Source organism: Pteropus alecto, unplaced genomic scaffold (genome assembly GCF_000325575.1).
Source record: "Pteropus alecto unplaced genomic scaffold, ASM32557v1 scaffold237, whole genome shotgun sequence".
NCBI classification, from domain to species: domain Eukaryota; kingdom Metazoa; phylum Chordata; class Mammalia; order Chiroptera; family Pteropodidae; genus Pteropus; species Pteropus alecto.
In genome coordinates, this window is record NW_006440624.1 from 203,525 (window position 1) to 218,241 (window position 14,717).

General features: G+C 37.2%; 1 pseudogene; it reads left to right on the forward strand.

The window, feature by feature from the left end:
* The first annotated feature begins 6,570 nt into the window (after nucleotides 1–6,570).
* Nucleotides 6,571–8,578, forward strand: LOC102894505 (annotated as a pseudogene).
* Nucleotides 8,579–14,717: the final 6,139 nt, after the last annotated feature.

Here is a 14,717-nt window from a genome sequence, read left to right on the forward strand (position 1 = left end):
TTGCTGCGTCTACTCACAAGGATGAAAAACAATCTCACCTTGGTTCCTGTTAGATACTTCTTATTTCATTTACTAACAGTTCTAATGGGTAATGTTTACTTCATAATGACAGCCTTCTGAGCGTGCCTCCCACAAGTGTTATGTGTTATGTTCTACTGTGATGTCATCCATCACTGCCAATTATGGACAATATGGATGTAATAACATCAAGATTAATGGGCTTTCAGAATATCTCCTGTGTGTCGAACAATCTCTAGTTGCTATTGAAGAATCATATAATCAAATAGTGAGCTTGATATTCACAGATATTCAGAAAATCTTCCATGTATATAGATCAGAGTGGACTTTATGAAAATATTTATTCTAAGGAATTATTTTGAAGGAATGTCAATTTAGAGAACTCCTAAAGTGAGAAGATAAGTTTCAATGCCAAAGAAATTCTAATTACAGCAGAAATCCTAGAATCATAGAAAATCTTTTTTCCTCTTTTTTTTGGACATACAGCTAGACTGCATTTCCCAACCTTCCTTGCAATTAGGTGTGGCCATATGCCTGAACCTCAGCCATTGGAATGGGAGTAGAAAGTGATGCATCTCTTCTAAACTCAGCCATAATCCTTCTCATGTACTCCTTCAGGATCTTTCCCCCTTCCTGCTGTTGGAACACTAATCCCAGGAATACCTTTAAAATCACATGTTGAAGATAATTGAGTTATCTTCATGTTAACAATAACAGAGTTGCACATCATTCTTGCACTCTAAATGACTCTGTAAATAAGCCTTTCCAATCTTAACCCTACAATCTATGATGTTAACATAAAGTCATATGAGCAAGAAACTCGGTTCTGTTGTCATGAGCTACTATGTTTTGGGTATATTTTTTCCTGAAACTTTGCTGACTCTAACAAAGAAATTGGTAACAGAGAAATTTTGAAATAGGGTGCTGCACTAACAAGAGAGAGAGAGATTAAGAAATGGTTTAGCAACCAAATAGCAGGTGGTGAGGATATGGAATAAATAGAATGAAAATAACAAGAGTACATTGTGCAGTGATAAAATTTGAGTAAAACTGTGACCTGGAAGATGAACCATTCATATGCTTATTGAGCTTGTAACTCTAGGGAAGAGATTAGAAAAAACCAATGTTTTCTTTCCCCATCTCCTTTGCAACATTTATACTGATTGTCAGATAATTTATTCTTCAAGTATGTTTTCTTATTTTTTTTTATGAAGTCTTTTCTAAATACATTGTAAATTCCTAGAGATAGAGAGGCAGATCGATGCTGAGATACATATAGTAGTTTCTGAATTCTTCTTGGTGTTTAGTAGCTAAACATAACTAAATAAATAATTAATAATTGCTTTACTTTCTGCACACTAAAGAAGATTATGAAGGAGTCTAAAACTAAGTTGGATAAGAATTTACAAAACTACCAAAGAAGGGTGGATTTACGATGGGCAGGGACTAGTGTTTTTTCTCATCTACAACAAGGACTCATTATGAGAAAAATGCGAACTATCATTGGCTGTAAAATTTATTATTGGTCCACAAATGCAAAGGATCATCCAAAAGATAGTACAAAATTGCACGAATTGCACCATATACGATCCTAAAACTGGGCCGCCTCCAATAATAAAAAGGGTACAGACCCAAGGGACAGATAGGAAATGATTGACAAATAGACTTTCCTGTTATGCCAAGGGAAATTAAAAATATTTGCTGGTATTTGTGAACACCTTCACAGGATGAGTCAAAGTTTTTCCACACAGGACAGAAAAGGCTTCTGAGGGAACAAAGGTCTACTAAAAGAAATTACTCCTCATATGAGGTTACAACTTTGAATTCAAAGCGACAACAGAGGAGCCTTCGTAGTCAAGGAAACACATTAGTAGTCCGGGTCCCTCAGAATACAATGGAAGTTACATGCTTCATGGAGATCCCATTCTACAGGAAAAACTGAAAAGATAAATCATATCTTTAAAAAGATAACTTCCAAAATATGTCAAGAAACCAATTTAACATGGCAATAAGGCCTTACCACTTGCCCTGCTTAGGGTGAGAGTGGCCCCCAAAAGCATGTTCCAATTGAGCCCTTAAGAAATGTTATATGGGAGACACTTCTTGAAGACACTTCTTGAAGACTATAGCCGTTTCAGATTAATAAAAGGCTTAGATACTATAAAATGTATGCAGTCTCTAGGTGCTACCTTATCTGCCACACAGAAAAGTATGCTTCCAGATGGTGAATGTTCCCAACAGATATTCCCTTGCATTATGTGAGGCCAGGACATTGGATCCTCCTCAAGACCTGGAAAAATCAACATCCCAAAGCACAACTACAATCTAAATAGAACAGACTCTATGAAGTTCTTCTAGTTACACATTTTTCAGCTAAGCTAAAAGAAGTTATATCTTAGATATTTAACAAGATAATACCCATTTCTAGCCAGGAGCCTCGTTATTCTCTTTACAATTCCCAGAGTTTATCTTTCATAGACAGGAAAAAGCAAGAGGATCCTACCATCCTAATGCCAGATGGATCTGAAAGCCCACCACTGACTTTTCAGCCCCTAATTACACTTATAAACTCTTCACTGATCATAAATTGCTTTCCAAAAGAAACAGAGAAACTGAGACCCCACCTGGCCAAGAAGAGATGACTGCTTCTACCCCAGAGTTCAGACCAGGCCTGTATAAACCTAAATTTCACTTATAGCTAACCTTTATTATGGCTACCCTACTAATCCAACCATTTTCTACTAAACTCTTTTAACTTACTATTGTTCTGTTGTTTCGAGTTAAGCAACGTGTTTTGCCTTACTGTTGGTGATATTTGCTTATATAGTCCCAGCATTCTATTTCCTTATGCTTACTAAAAGATTAAATAACTTCACCTGTGAACATTAGTGTTAGGTTTCCTTTTTCCTGATAAAATCTTTTTCCTTGTCACTTGTTTTCCTATTTATTAATCATACACTATACATCAATATTTCAGTATTTCAGTCCTAACGATCACCCATATAGGCCTGCCATAGAAAAGCTGGCCAATAGGCTAGATTGGCTAATTCTTGGATCTGCATCTGCTGCAATCACATGGGAAATGAACCTAACCCTGTTGGTGTTCACCTTATTCTTGCCACTCTATTAAATCAGACTGGGAAAATGTCAGGGTACATCTATCAGTATGTAGGGTCACATATTGATTGGGATTTGGGCTCAAGTTTGGATGGGCTGATCAAAATTCTGCAGACCCTGCTAGTTATTGGCCTGAGTCAGTAGGAAAGAGTATAGTCCATGCCTTTTAAAGCTATCCTCTGTTGTGAGAATGTATATGGCTTCGGGCCTCTTTTGGGTCTCTGAACCTTAATATATATTGAAATTTCACACCTGAGTACAGTACTACCTCAGGGAGTGTTGTTCCTATTAATAATGAGACAACCAATGAGTACACTGCCTTCAACATTTCCCTAAGATGGGGAGATAGGCTGTTTAGTGGCACCACCAACTGAGAAGCTGAAGTTTTAATATAACTCAGGATATGTTTGAAATAGACCTCCCCTAGGGAGTTGCTTGGGCCCTGCCAACTTTAGTTTATCAAAATTCGAGATGTCATTTCAATCATTCTCACAATCCTCAGAGGCCCTCCAATCATCACTTATGCGCTGAGAGTTTCATGCCCACAGATAGTCATAACATCCCGTTAGACCCAAAAACATTTGACCTGAATATGACCTACAATAAGATTTAACTTTAAGGGGCTACTAACTGCTGTTTTTCTTTTCTTTAATATATTTTTTCAATTATAGTTGGCATAAAATATTATATTAGTTTCAGATGTACAACACGGTGATTAGACATCTATATAACTTACTCCAGTAAATCTAGTACCCATCTGACACCATACATAGTTATTATAATATTAGTGGCTATATTTCTTATGCTATAATTCACATCCCCATGACTATATTGTAACTACCAATTTGTATGTCTTAATCCCATCCCCATTTTCACTCACCGACCCTAATCCCTCTCCTATCTGGCAACCATCAAAATGTTTTCTTTATCTAAGAGCTTCTTTCTGTTTTGTTTGTTTATTTTGTTCTTTAGATTCAACATGTAAGTGAAATTATATTGGCATTTGTCTTTCTCTGTCTGAATTACTCCACTCAGCACAATACCCTCAAGGTCCATCCATGTTGTTGCAAATGGCAGGATTTCATTGTTTTTTATGGCCAAGTAATAGTCCATTGTATATATGTACCACCTCTTCTTTATCTATTCATCTATTGCTGAATACCTAGGTTGCCTCCATATTTGGGCTATTGTAAATAATACAGCAATGAACATATGGATTCACATGTCCCTTCAAAGTAGTGTTATAGGTTTATTGGGATAAATACCCAGAAGTGAGATTATTGGGTCCTTCCTTGTCTCATTATAGCTTTTGTTTTAAACTCGATTTTGTCTGGCATAAGTATTGCTACCCCAGATTTTTGTTGTTATTTGTTCCCATTTTCATGAAATATCTTTTTCCATCCCTTTACTTTCAGTCTTTGTGTGTGTCCTTAGATCTGAAGTGAGTTTTATGTGGGAAGTATATGTAAGGTTCTTGTTTTCTAATTGATTCAGTCATGCTATGTCTTTTGATTGAAGCATTTAATCAACTTACATTTTAAGAAATTGTTGATAAACATGTAGTATTTGCCATTTTATTATTTATATTTTTAATCTGTTTTTTAATTTTTCTTCTTCTTTTTCTTAAAGAAATCCCTCTAACTTTTTCTCTAATACTGGTTTGGTGGTGATGAGCTCCTTATCTTTTCCTTGTCTGGGAAGCTCTTTATAATTTCGTGATTCTAAATGATAGCTTTGCTGGAAAGAGTAATCTTGATTGCAGGTCCTTCCTTTTCATCACTCTGAATATTTCATGTCAATCCCTTCTGGCCTGCTAACTGTCTGTTCAGAAATCATCTGAAAGTCTTATGCGAACTCCCCTGAAGGTAACTAATTGCTTTTCTTTTGGTGCTTTTAAGATTCTCTCTTTGTTTTAACCTTTAGCATTTTAATTATGATGTGTCTTGGCATGGACCTGTTTGAGTGCATCTTGTTTGGGACTCTCAGCCCTTCCTGGGTTTTATGTCTATTTCCTTCTCCAGGTTAGGGAATTTTTTCTTCATTATTTCTTTAAATAGTTTTCAATACCTTGCTCTCTCTGTTATCCTTCTGGTATCACTATGATGCAAATGTTGTTATGCTTGATGTTGTCCCAGAGGCCCTTTAAACTATCCTTATATTTTTCTATTTTTTTTCTTCTTGCTGTTCTGATTGGGTGTTTTCTACAACCTTATCTTCCAAATCACTGATTCCATACTCTGCTTCATCTAATCTACTATTGATTCTCTGTAATGTATTCTTCAATTTAGTTATTGAATTCTTCATTTCTTACTGATTCTTTTTTATAATTTCTATCTCCATTTGCATGTTTTCTATCTCTTTGTTAAAGTTCTCACTTAGTTTACCTACTCTTCCCCTAAGTTCATGGAGCATCCTTATAACTAGTGTTTTGAACTTTGTACCAAGTAGCTTGCTTATTTCCATTTCATTTAGTTTAGTTTTGTTTTGGTTTGGTTTTGGAGCTTTATTCTGTTCTTTCAATTGGAACACGTTTTCTGTCTCCTCATTTTGACTGCCTCCTTTCTTTGTTTCTATGTATTAGGTAGAACTGCTACATCTCCCAGTCTTAAGAGAATAGCCTTATGTAATAGGTGTCCTGGGCGGCACAGTGGCACAGTCTTCCCTGGTTACCTGAGCCAGGTGTGTCCTTTGTACAGGTTGTGTGTGCACTTCTGTTATAGTTAAGCCTTGGTTGAAATCTGAACATCAATGGGAGGAGCAGATCCTCAGCCTGGGTGGTTGTGAGAACTGGCTGGTGAGGGGCTAACCCTACAATGTAGCATTTGCTTTAGCAGGGCTTGGCCCAGTCTGTCCTTTGGGTGTGTCATTTTTGGATGCAGCCATTTTGGATGCAGTCTGAAGCCAGCCATGAGGTGTGCTGGCCTCAGAGGCTCCTGGAGGGGCACTTCCACAGGCCAAGTTTAGCTGCAGACTGACCTGCTAGGGCTATCTGGCATGAGCCACTAAGCAGTCCACAGGTGGGTACTTTCCATGCTGGTTTGAGAGGCCAAACTGCAAACCAAAGCAGGCTGCTGATAGTGCCAGGCTTGGGGCTGTTCAGCAAGAGGTACAGAACATGCCAAGGCCAGATGCTGTTTATTTGAGTTTTGCAAACCTTTGAGATATTTTATGAAAGTCTGTAGCATGAGGCAGGCCATTTGTATGGAAAAGCCTCTGGAGGTGGCTTGGGTGGGGTAAGTTCTCAGGGAATCAGCAGGGCAGGGTGACCTATTATCCAGGTTTATGAAGACTCAGATATCGTGGCAACCTGTTTCTGAATGCTGGGAGAGGGTAGAGCTCAACAATGAGACAATGGATTCTGTCAGCACTTCTGTTTGGGAGAAAGTTGCCCCTCCAGCCCTCACCCTGAAGCCATACAACTCAGTTCTTCCCCACATGTCTCTGGTGCCTTTCAGTCTTCTGCCCCTGAACTGGAGCTTAGAGCAAGTGAGGCCATCACCAGGTAAGTTCACGTGCAGGCCCCTTAAGAGGAATGTCTGTGACTCCAGCCACTCTCCTCTCGCTCAGCCACAATTTCACAGGTTTTCACAGCCAGAAGATATAGCATTTCTTCTCCAGCACTGGAACGCTGGGCAGAAGAGCCTGGTGTAGGGCCAAGACCCCTCACTCCTCTGGGGGAACCTCCGCAGTCAAGAGACCCCTCCCAATTCTCAAACACATGTGAGTGTGGGACCAGCCAGGTCCACATCTCTGCCCCTTTTACCAGTCTCGTGATGGCCTCTTCTGTGTGTCCCTAGTTGTAGGACTTCCGGTCAGCTAGATGGTTTTCTGTAGTTTACTTGTAATTTTGATGTGGTTACGAGAAGAGGCAACCACAGTGTTTACCTGCTCTACCATTTTGACTGGAAGCCCTAACTGCTGTTTCTCTTAAAAAAAACTGGATTATTTACCCCTGAGGCTCCAACTTTTACCACATCTTTCTCTTATCATAGTGAGGCACTTGCATGGTGCTTGCAGCATTGCCTGAGGCATACAATCTCACTTCTCTGGGACCCTCAGCTAAAATTCCTATATTAGGCTCCTTCCTTTCCACTGTATTTCAAAAGCCCAAGGTTAAAAGAGGCTTTTATGATTTCTCACTTGTCTTCAGAATTTAAGGGACCATCGCTGAAGAGGTGGGCATGGGAGATCTTAAGAGCTGAAGAAGAGGGGTATAATGGCTGAACGAATCTGACTGTCTGAAACCTAATCCACCATCTTAAGTGAACCTGGACACGACTGCCCTAGTTCCCTCAAATCTGAGCAATAAGAGACTCCTTTTCTCTCGACACGATAGCCACACTGGCAGTACCTGCAAGTGCACCTCCTGGCACTCCAGTCCCAGGCCCCTGCTGTGGCCCCAGCACAGTCCCAGCACTAGCCCCAACTTCAGCTCCAGGGCTAGCTGGAGTTTCAGCTTCGGTTCCAGCTCCAGTACTGGTTCCAGCTCCAACTCCAGCTCCACCATCATCCCCAGACCCCTAACAGTAGCTGCTATGACCACAACCTGGGCCATACCCTGCCCTTTGCGCAAGCACCAACCTAAAACCCTGGCGCAGTCTCCAGCTTGTCCTGCTCTACCAGGCCCCTTCTCCAGCGGCCAGCGGCCATGTGGTTCAGCTGCACCGTCATTTTGGCCTTCATCGTGGACAGCCAGGAGCGACACAAAGAAGGTGCCGCCAGGATTTTTGGAACCTTGCTGAGAACAGTTGGCAAGCACTCAGTGGAAGTCAACAATTGCTCTTCAGTACCGCACAATGAGTCAGAAGATGAGTTGCTGTTGACATGAAATTTGCTAAGAACATATATGAACTGCACAAGAAAGTTTCTCCAGATGAGCTCATCCTGGGCTGCTGCTCTACAGGCCATAACATCACAGAGCACTCTGTGCTGATTCATGAGTACTACAGCCCGGAAGCCCTCAACTCTATTCACCTTGCTGTGGACAGGAGCCTCCAGAATGGCTGCATGAGTATCAAGGCCTATGTCAGCTAATGGATGTCCCTAGGAGGACCATGGGGGTGAGGTTCACACTTTTGACAGTGAAATAAGCCTACTATGACACTGAACACATTGCAGTTGACCTGATCACGAAGACCTGTTTTAGCCCCAACTGAGTGATTGGACTCTCAAGTGACTTGCAGCAAGTAGCAGGGTCAACTGACACCCAGGGTGCTCTACGCACAGTGTTGCATATGCGGAAGATGTACTATCTGGAAAGGTGTCAGCCAACAATACTATAGGCTGCTTCTTGATGAGTCTGGTTAACCAAGTACCCAAGATAGTTCTTGATGACTTTGAGACCACGCTCAACTGCAACATCAATGACCTACTAATGGTGACCTCCCTGGCCAGTCTCACACAGTCCCAGATTCCTTTCAGCGGGAAACTTGTAAACACATGAATGGGCCCCAAGCAGCACTCCCACCATGCTGGGCCCCAACCTTCGGACTCAGAACAGAGTGAAATAGAAATGACTTCTTGTGATTTGAGTCACACTGAGTCAGTCAAATGCTTGTGACTCTAAGAAAACGTGGCCTCACTTTTGCAAATGGGAAAAAAAAAAAAAGATTGAGGAATGAACAAAAAGGTAAGCAGTGAGGCTGAGATGTAAGGGGGATATAATTGCAGAACCAGTCCAAACTGGCTTTGTCTTATTTCTAATGAGATATTAAGTTGTTTTCCAAAAATAACAGACAAGACCACAAATCATGCAGTCAGATATGCACACTAAAGAAAGAATTCACCGTAGAGTAACCTTTCAACATCACCAAGTTGAAATCCACCATGGACTACATATTAAACCCCCTAATTTCAAACATGCAATGTATAACAAGACATGATGCCCTAGCACATGCATACTAAACTCTCATTATGCTTTAATAATGTAATTCTATGGAATATACATAACCACCCCTAGATTCCTTCTTTAAGTGTAACCCAGAAACCCTTGGTCAAAGAGACAGATTTTAACCTTGTCTGCTGTCATCATGCTGGTCGACTTAGCGATAACAGTTTTTTCTTTTCTCAAAAGCTAATGTCATAGTACTGGCTTCTACGTGCATCAGGCAGCAAGCCCTTGCTCAATAACAAGCAAATTAAATTATCTAATTAAAGACAAAGATTGTCAGACCTAATTTTTAAAAATTATATATTGTCTACAAGAGATTTTCTTGAAACATGAAGACACTGGATGATTGGGACACGGGGAAGAATAGAAAAAGTATGCCATGAAGAACACTATCCAAAAAAAAAAAATCTGTAACTATACTAATAGCAGGCAAAATAAATTTAAAGACTAGAAGTATTACCAAAAATAAGAAGGCACATTTCCTAAAGCAAAAGAATTAAATCAACAATTAACAATTTTAAATTTGTTTTTAAATATAACCTCTAAGTATATAATGCAAGAACTGACAAAACTAAAGAAATAAAAGGGTTGTTGTAACAAGGGAGCAAATATAAATCACTGACTTTAATTCTGCTAGATATAGATTTCTTTAGAAAAAGTTTTTATCTGTTAAATAACTATTCACTAACAAGAATAAGACTCCACCAGCAATCTGAATTTCCTGTCATAAAAGATAATTGTTACTTTAGGTATTGTTCTAGAAAATATCAAGTCACAATCTCTTAAGGTCATCTTTTAATCAAAATTTCACTTGAGTACACTTTTTGTTTTTTAAAGAAGTGTGTTTCCGCCTGCTTTGGACACTCTAATTCTTTGTTCGCTATGACCCATGAAGAAATTGTTTCAGCTTTGGCAATGTTCATCCTAAATCCTTTACAGCCAATGTTCCATGACAATTAGAAATTGTACCTTGTATTTAAAACGTTGCTTAAAATGTATCTTGGCATGAAAACAATTTGCAGCCCCAAAGAGAAAGAAAAGCTATCTTTTACTCAAAGTGAGTATGTGACTAAAGAAGGTCAAAATTCATGAAGTATTCAGCATTGACTAGGAAGATTTTCTGTGTCATAAAAATATATAGCAACGGAATGCATCAAACATAATTAGCAAAGTAATAAATTGTGCATGAATTCTTGTTGTTAACTACATGAAATCATCAGCAAAGAAAACCTGGTAGTTTAAGATCAATTTCAACTCAATTCCCTCATCCCCACCTAAAGCTTTTAAATCACCTTTAAAATTTAAATATGCATTATACCTCACTTACTAGTGACTTATGAGAATATTTAAAAAATTGACTGAAGAAAGAAATTCCTATTGAAATTTCAACTAACGTTTACTAATCACATGGGTCAGACTTTCATATGTTCAATTTCATTTAATCTTCAGAACATTCTAGGAAGTGTCTTATTTTGTAGATGGCAATATTAACATACATGATTATGTAGTTGTGCATACAATATGCAGCAAACCCAGGACCAGAGTTGGGATTCCAGTCTGGCTACTTGACCTCATACCACACACACCACTAAACTACCTTAGAACAAAAGTCTTTCACATTTTTATGACTACAACTTCAAGATATATAATTTGCATGATAACTCAACATATATCCACATGTATAACCATAAAATAGTTCTTGAGAAAATATATGCAAGGCAATCCGATATTTTCTTTTATAGTCTACCCTATTATTTAAATTGTTTTCCACTTCTTAAGTTAATGTCAAAGATTACTGATGAATTGCACCTAAACTTCAAGAGCCATTATAAAAATATACTATTTTACAGCAGTGGTTCTCAAAAAAAGTTTTCATTTTGTGATCAATGCAGGGGAGTTTTAAAAAGACTTTTGCCTGTCTTCTAGTCCCATTTCTCTTAAAATGATCTGAGATAAGATCTAAGTATTGGGAATTTTATAAAAGCTCCCTAGCTCATTTTAATGTGCAGCCAAGTTTGAAAACCACAGTTTTAGACCATTCCACATGCTACCACAAGGCCTGTTAGACAGAGATTGGATCACAGTTCTATGGATGAAGTTGCCAAATTGGCAACTGCAACTGTCATTTCTTTGTTTTGGTAAAGACAATCAACCCAGAGAATACCCTCCCTCAACCTTTTTCTAGACTCCAATAAAAATCCAGACAGAGGTATTTAAGAAGGAAGATTTTTCTGTGGAAGTTCTCTTTCTCCTTGAATTTTCAACGGTGGCTATCTAAGCAGACCATCTAACGAAAATAAGATTAAACAACAGTTTTGTTGTTCTGAAGGAGAATCTCCTGCTAAGGTATGTATCAGAAATATGCACATAGGATTTTGACTTTAAATTTCTAACTTTTGTACATATTCTCAAGCTTATCATTCATAGGGCGTGATATATTATAACGGAATATTATTCAGCCTCATGAAAGAAGGAAAACCTGTCATTTGCAACAACATGGATGAAACCAAAGAGCATTTTGCTAAGTAAAAAAAAAAAAAAAAGTCAAATTCATAGAAACAGAGAATAGAAAAGTGGTTGCCAGGGGCTGGGTGTGGGAGAAATATGGAGATATTGGTAGAAGGATACAAATTCTCAGTAATAATATGAATAAAGTTTGAGGATCTAATGTATAAACACAGTGACTATAGTTGATAATACTCTTTTGTATAATTGAAATTTGCTAATAGACCTTAAATGTTCTCACCAAAAAATAAACCAAAAAAAAGAATAAATATGTAGAGTGCTAGATGTGCTAACTCAATATATAAGGGGAATCTTGTCAAAATGTGTACAGATATCACATTATCACATTGTACTCCTTAAATAACCTTATAAATTGCTTTGTCTATTATACTTCAGTAAAGCTGAATCAAAAATAGAAATAGTCGTGCTACCTAAGAATATCAAATGTACTTAAGAAAAAAATATTGTCAGTGATAAACTTCACCAAATCTTTAAAATTTCCGAAAGACTGTGAGGAACAACAGCCATACCGACTGGTTGCACAATTTACATCCAATTTCACAATCCATTCACTCTTTTCTGCTGATATACGTAGATGATTTCTAAAGCCAATCATGGGTAGAAGAGTCTTTAAAAAACATAATGATCAATTTGCATGTATGTTGTTTTTGTTTGGATTGGGTTTTCTATCTAATTTTAAACTGCTTTCAAAGATAGCATATTAGAAAAAGCAATTTTAAGGGGGTGGCCTCATGAGCATACAACTATAGATGCTGTGGACCTCTCTTTCTATGTTATTTTCAAAGCTAGAACAGACGATAGACATCAGACTGACCCCAAGGCAATCTGTCAGCATGATGGAGATTGAACTTTGCCTTCCCAAAGCACAGTTTGCCATGTACTTGTGATAAATTGCTGAAAACTATAATCAAGTGGGGTTCACTTGGGGAAAAAAAAAAACAAAAACAAGAAAATAATACCTTAGTACGTTGATGTTAAAGAGTAGATACACATTACACAATTCTTTTGTCTTCAGATACATCTAACAGAGGAATTACATTTTTCGTTTTAAAAAATAATTGCATTAAGGATTTAAATTTTATAATAGTGCCATCACACTGACACTACCCAAGTCATGAATCTATAGAAATCTATGTTTTGATTAATTTTAACAAACATTATTAAAAGTACATTCAAATAAGTTATGTTTCTCCAAATATCATCAATGGAAGCCACAAGGATTTTCCAAAATTGCTTTAATTTTCAAATGCATTTGAACAATTATCTGGCATTATCTTTCTTTAAGTACAGGTACCATCATTTTGTTATAAAATATCAAAAACATAACAATATCGCTGTGTATATATGTTACTTCCTTTCCCCAAAATGTCAAGCACATCATTAAAAGGCTGTTGTGCTTTTTCTTTGTCACATTACATAACTTGTACTAGAATCTTCTAATTTTGATTTTAAATTAAGGTAAATGTCGATCAATTTGACTAAACACAAGCAATTATTTTACTGTTTTCAGTGGCAACATTACAGAATGAGAACATTAACTTGCACCTTCAGCCTACTGGCTCTTGTTGCATGCTTCACGGTAAGTTCTCCAGTCATAAATATTCTTGATGTACTTCTTATTAATTATAACTTCAAACAAAGTTTGAATATCAATGACGTTCTCCTTCTTGTATAACAATATAGTGACAAGACTTGTTCCTATTTCCTTTTTTCTTTCTCTTTTTCATATGACTCTGGTAAGTAGTTGTGGGCATAAAGAGAAAGAGAACAGGTAGACGGGGAGAACTCTCTCATCTAGGAACACCTCTTCCTTTTTTCGTTTTCAAACTAATTACAATCAGACTGTCAGAGAAGTATAATTGAAGCTTATTGAATGCTTTAAGGCTATAGGAAGAAGAAAAATATAGTACTATCCTGAGAGAAACTATTTATAATCATTAGTCTACATTACGCAATGAACAAATACATGTCAATGGGCACTAGCAGTAAAACAAGCAGAGAGTGTAGGCTTATTATTCTGGTACATTGAACAACATAAATATTCTTGGACAAGTGGTTTATTTTCACAGAGCTCAGATTCTAATTTATAATGTGAGTTGAAATAGACCAATATTTTATTACATGGAATATCTTTATCAGAACACTCAATCTAATTATTCACAATATATATTTTCAGACCCTTTCCCAGAGCTGAAAAAAAAAAAAAAATGTCTGGCTTTTGGGCCTGGAGACCTGCATTCCAGAAGATTCTTATGTATGCTGAAGTTTGAGACCACTCAAATAGATTTTTCAAATTAATATCTTGTGCTATTGTTATAAATTGCGTAAGGTATATAAAGAAAGCTTTTAAAGTAGATACAATTGAAATCAATATATCCAGTGAAAAATTCTTAGGTTAATGAGCATAATTAATTATCAAACTTATCATGCTAGAATAAATCACTTTTTGGAAGCATCCTACCGTACATTGTGAAAAATATGACTTCTCTCACCACATTAATAAATTTTGTTTCAGAATTTCCAAAAATGTTAATAGATTAGAAGATAAAGGAAGTTTCATGGACATGTAGACTTGGAAAAGTTGGGTAAAATGAAACATAACTTCTCGGTTAGAATAATTTTCAGACGCAAAAACAAAGAAAATGCTACCTATAGTCTCCTTCCTACAACTCTGTTTCATACTAATGATAGGAAAGTTCCAAGGAGCCTTACACAGAGCATCAATCTTGAAAACTTTTACAAATTAATGGCACATTTTAATTCAAGAAGCCTAAACTGCAAGACTAATGCAACTTAAGATAAATTCTTTTCTAGTATAAAAGGTTATAGAATCTCATTTATATCAGAAGCAAAGGATTCTATGTCCTAAAAAAAACATGAGTTTAGTGCATGGGTTTTCTCACATTAGAGTTAAACTTTGCAAAAACCCTGGAAGGCCAGATAGGTACTTAGGATGCTCCAACACAAAGCACAGAGCAGTAAAGGAGGTAAGACCTCAATAAAGAAATGAATGAGTGAATGGGCTTCTGTGTAGTTGACTCCATGAAAAACAAATAATTTTCTGACATCTGCTAACTCATGCCATTTTCTAGGATGTCTGAAGTATGGCATAGGGATGAATTATAAGCCAAGTCTAAGCTCAAAAACAAAGGGTCCATAATTGACA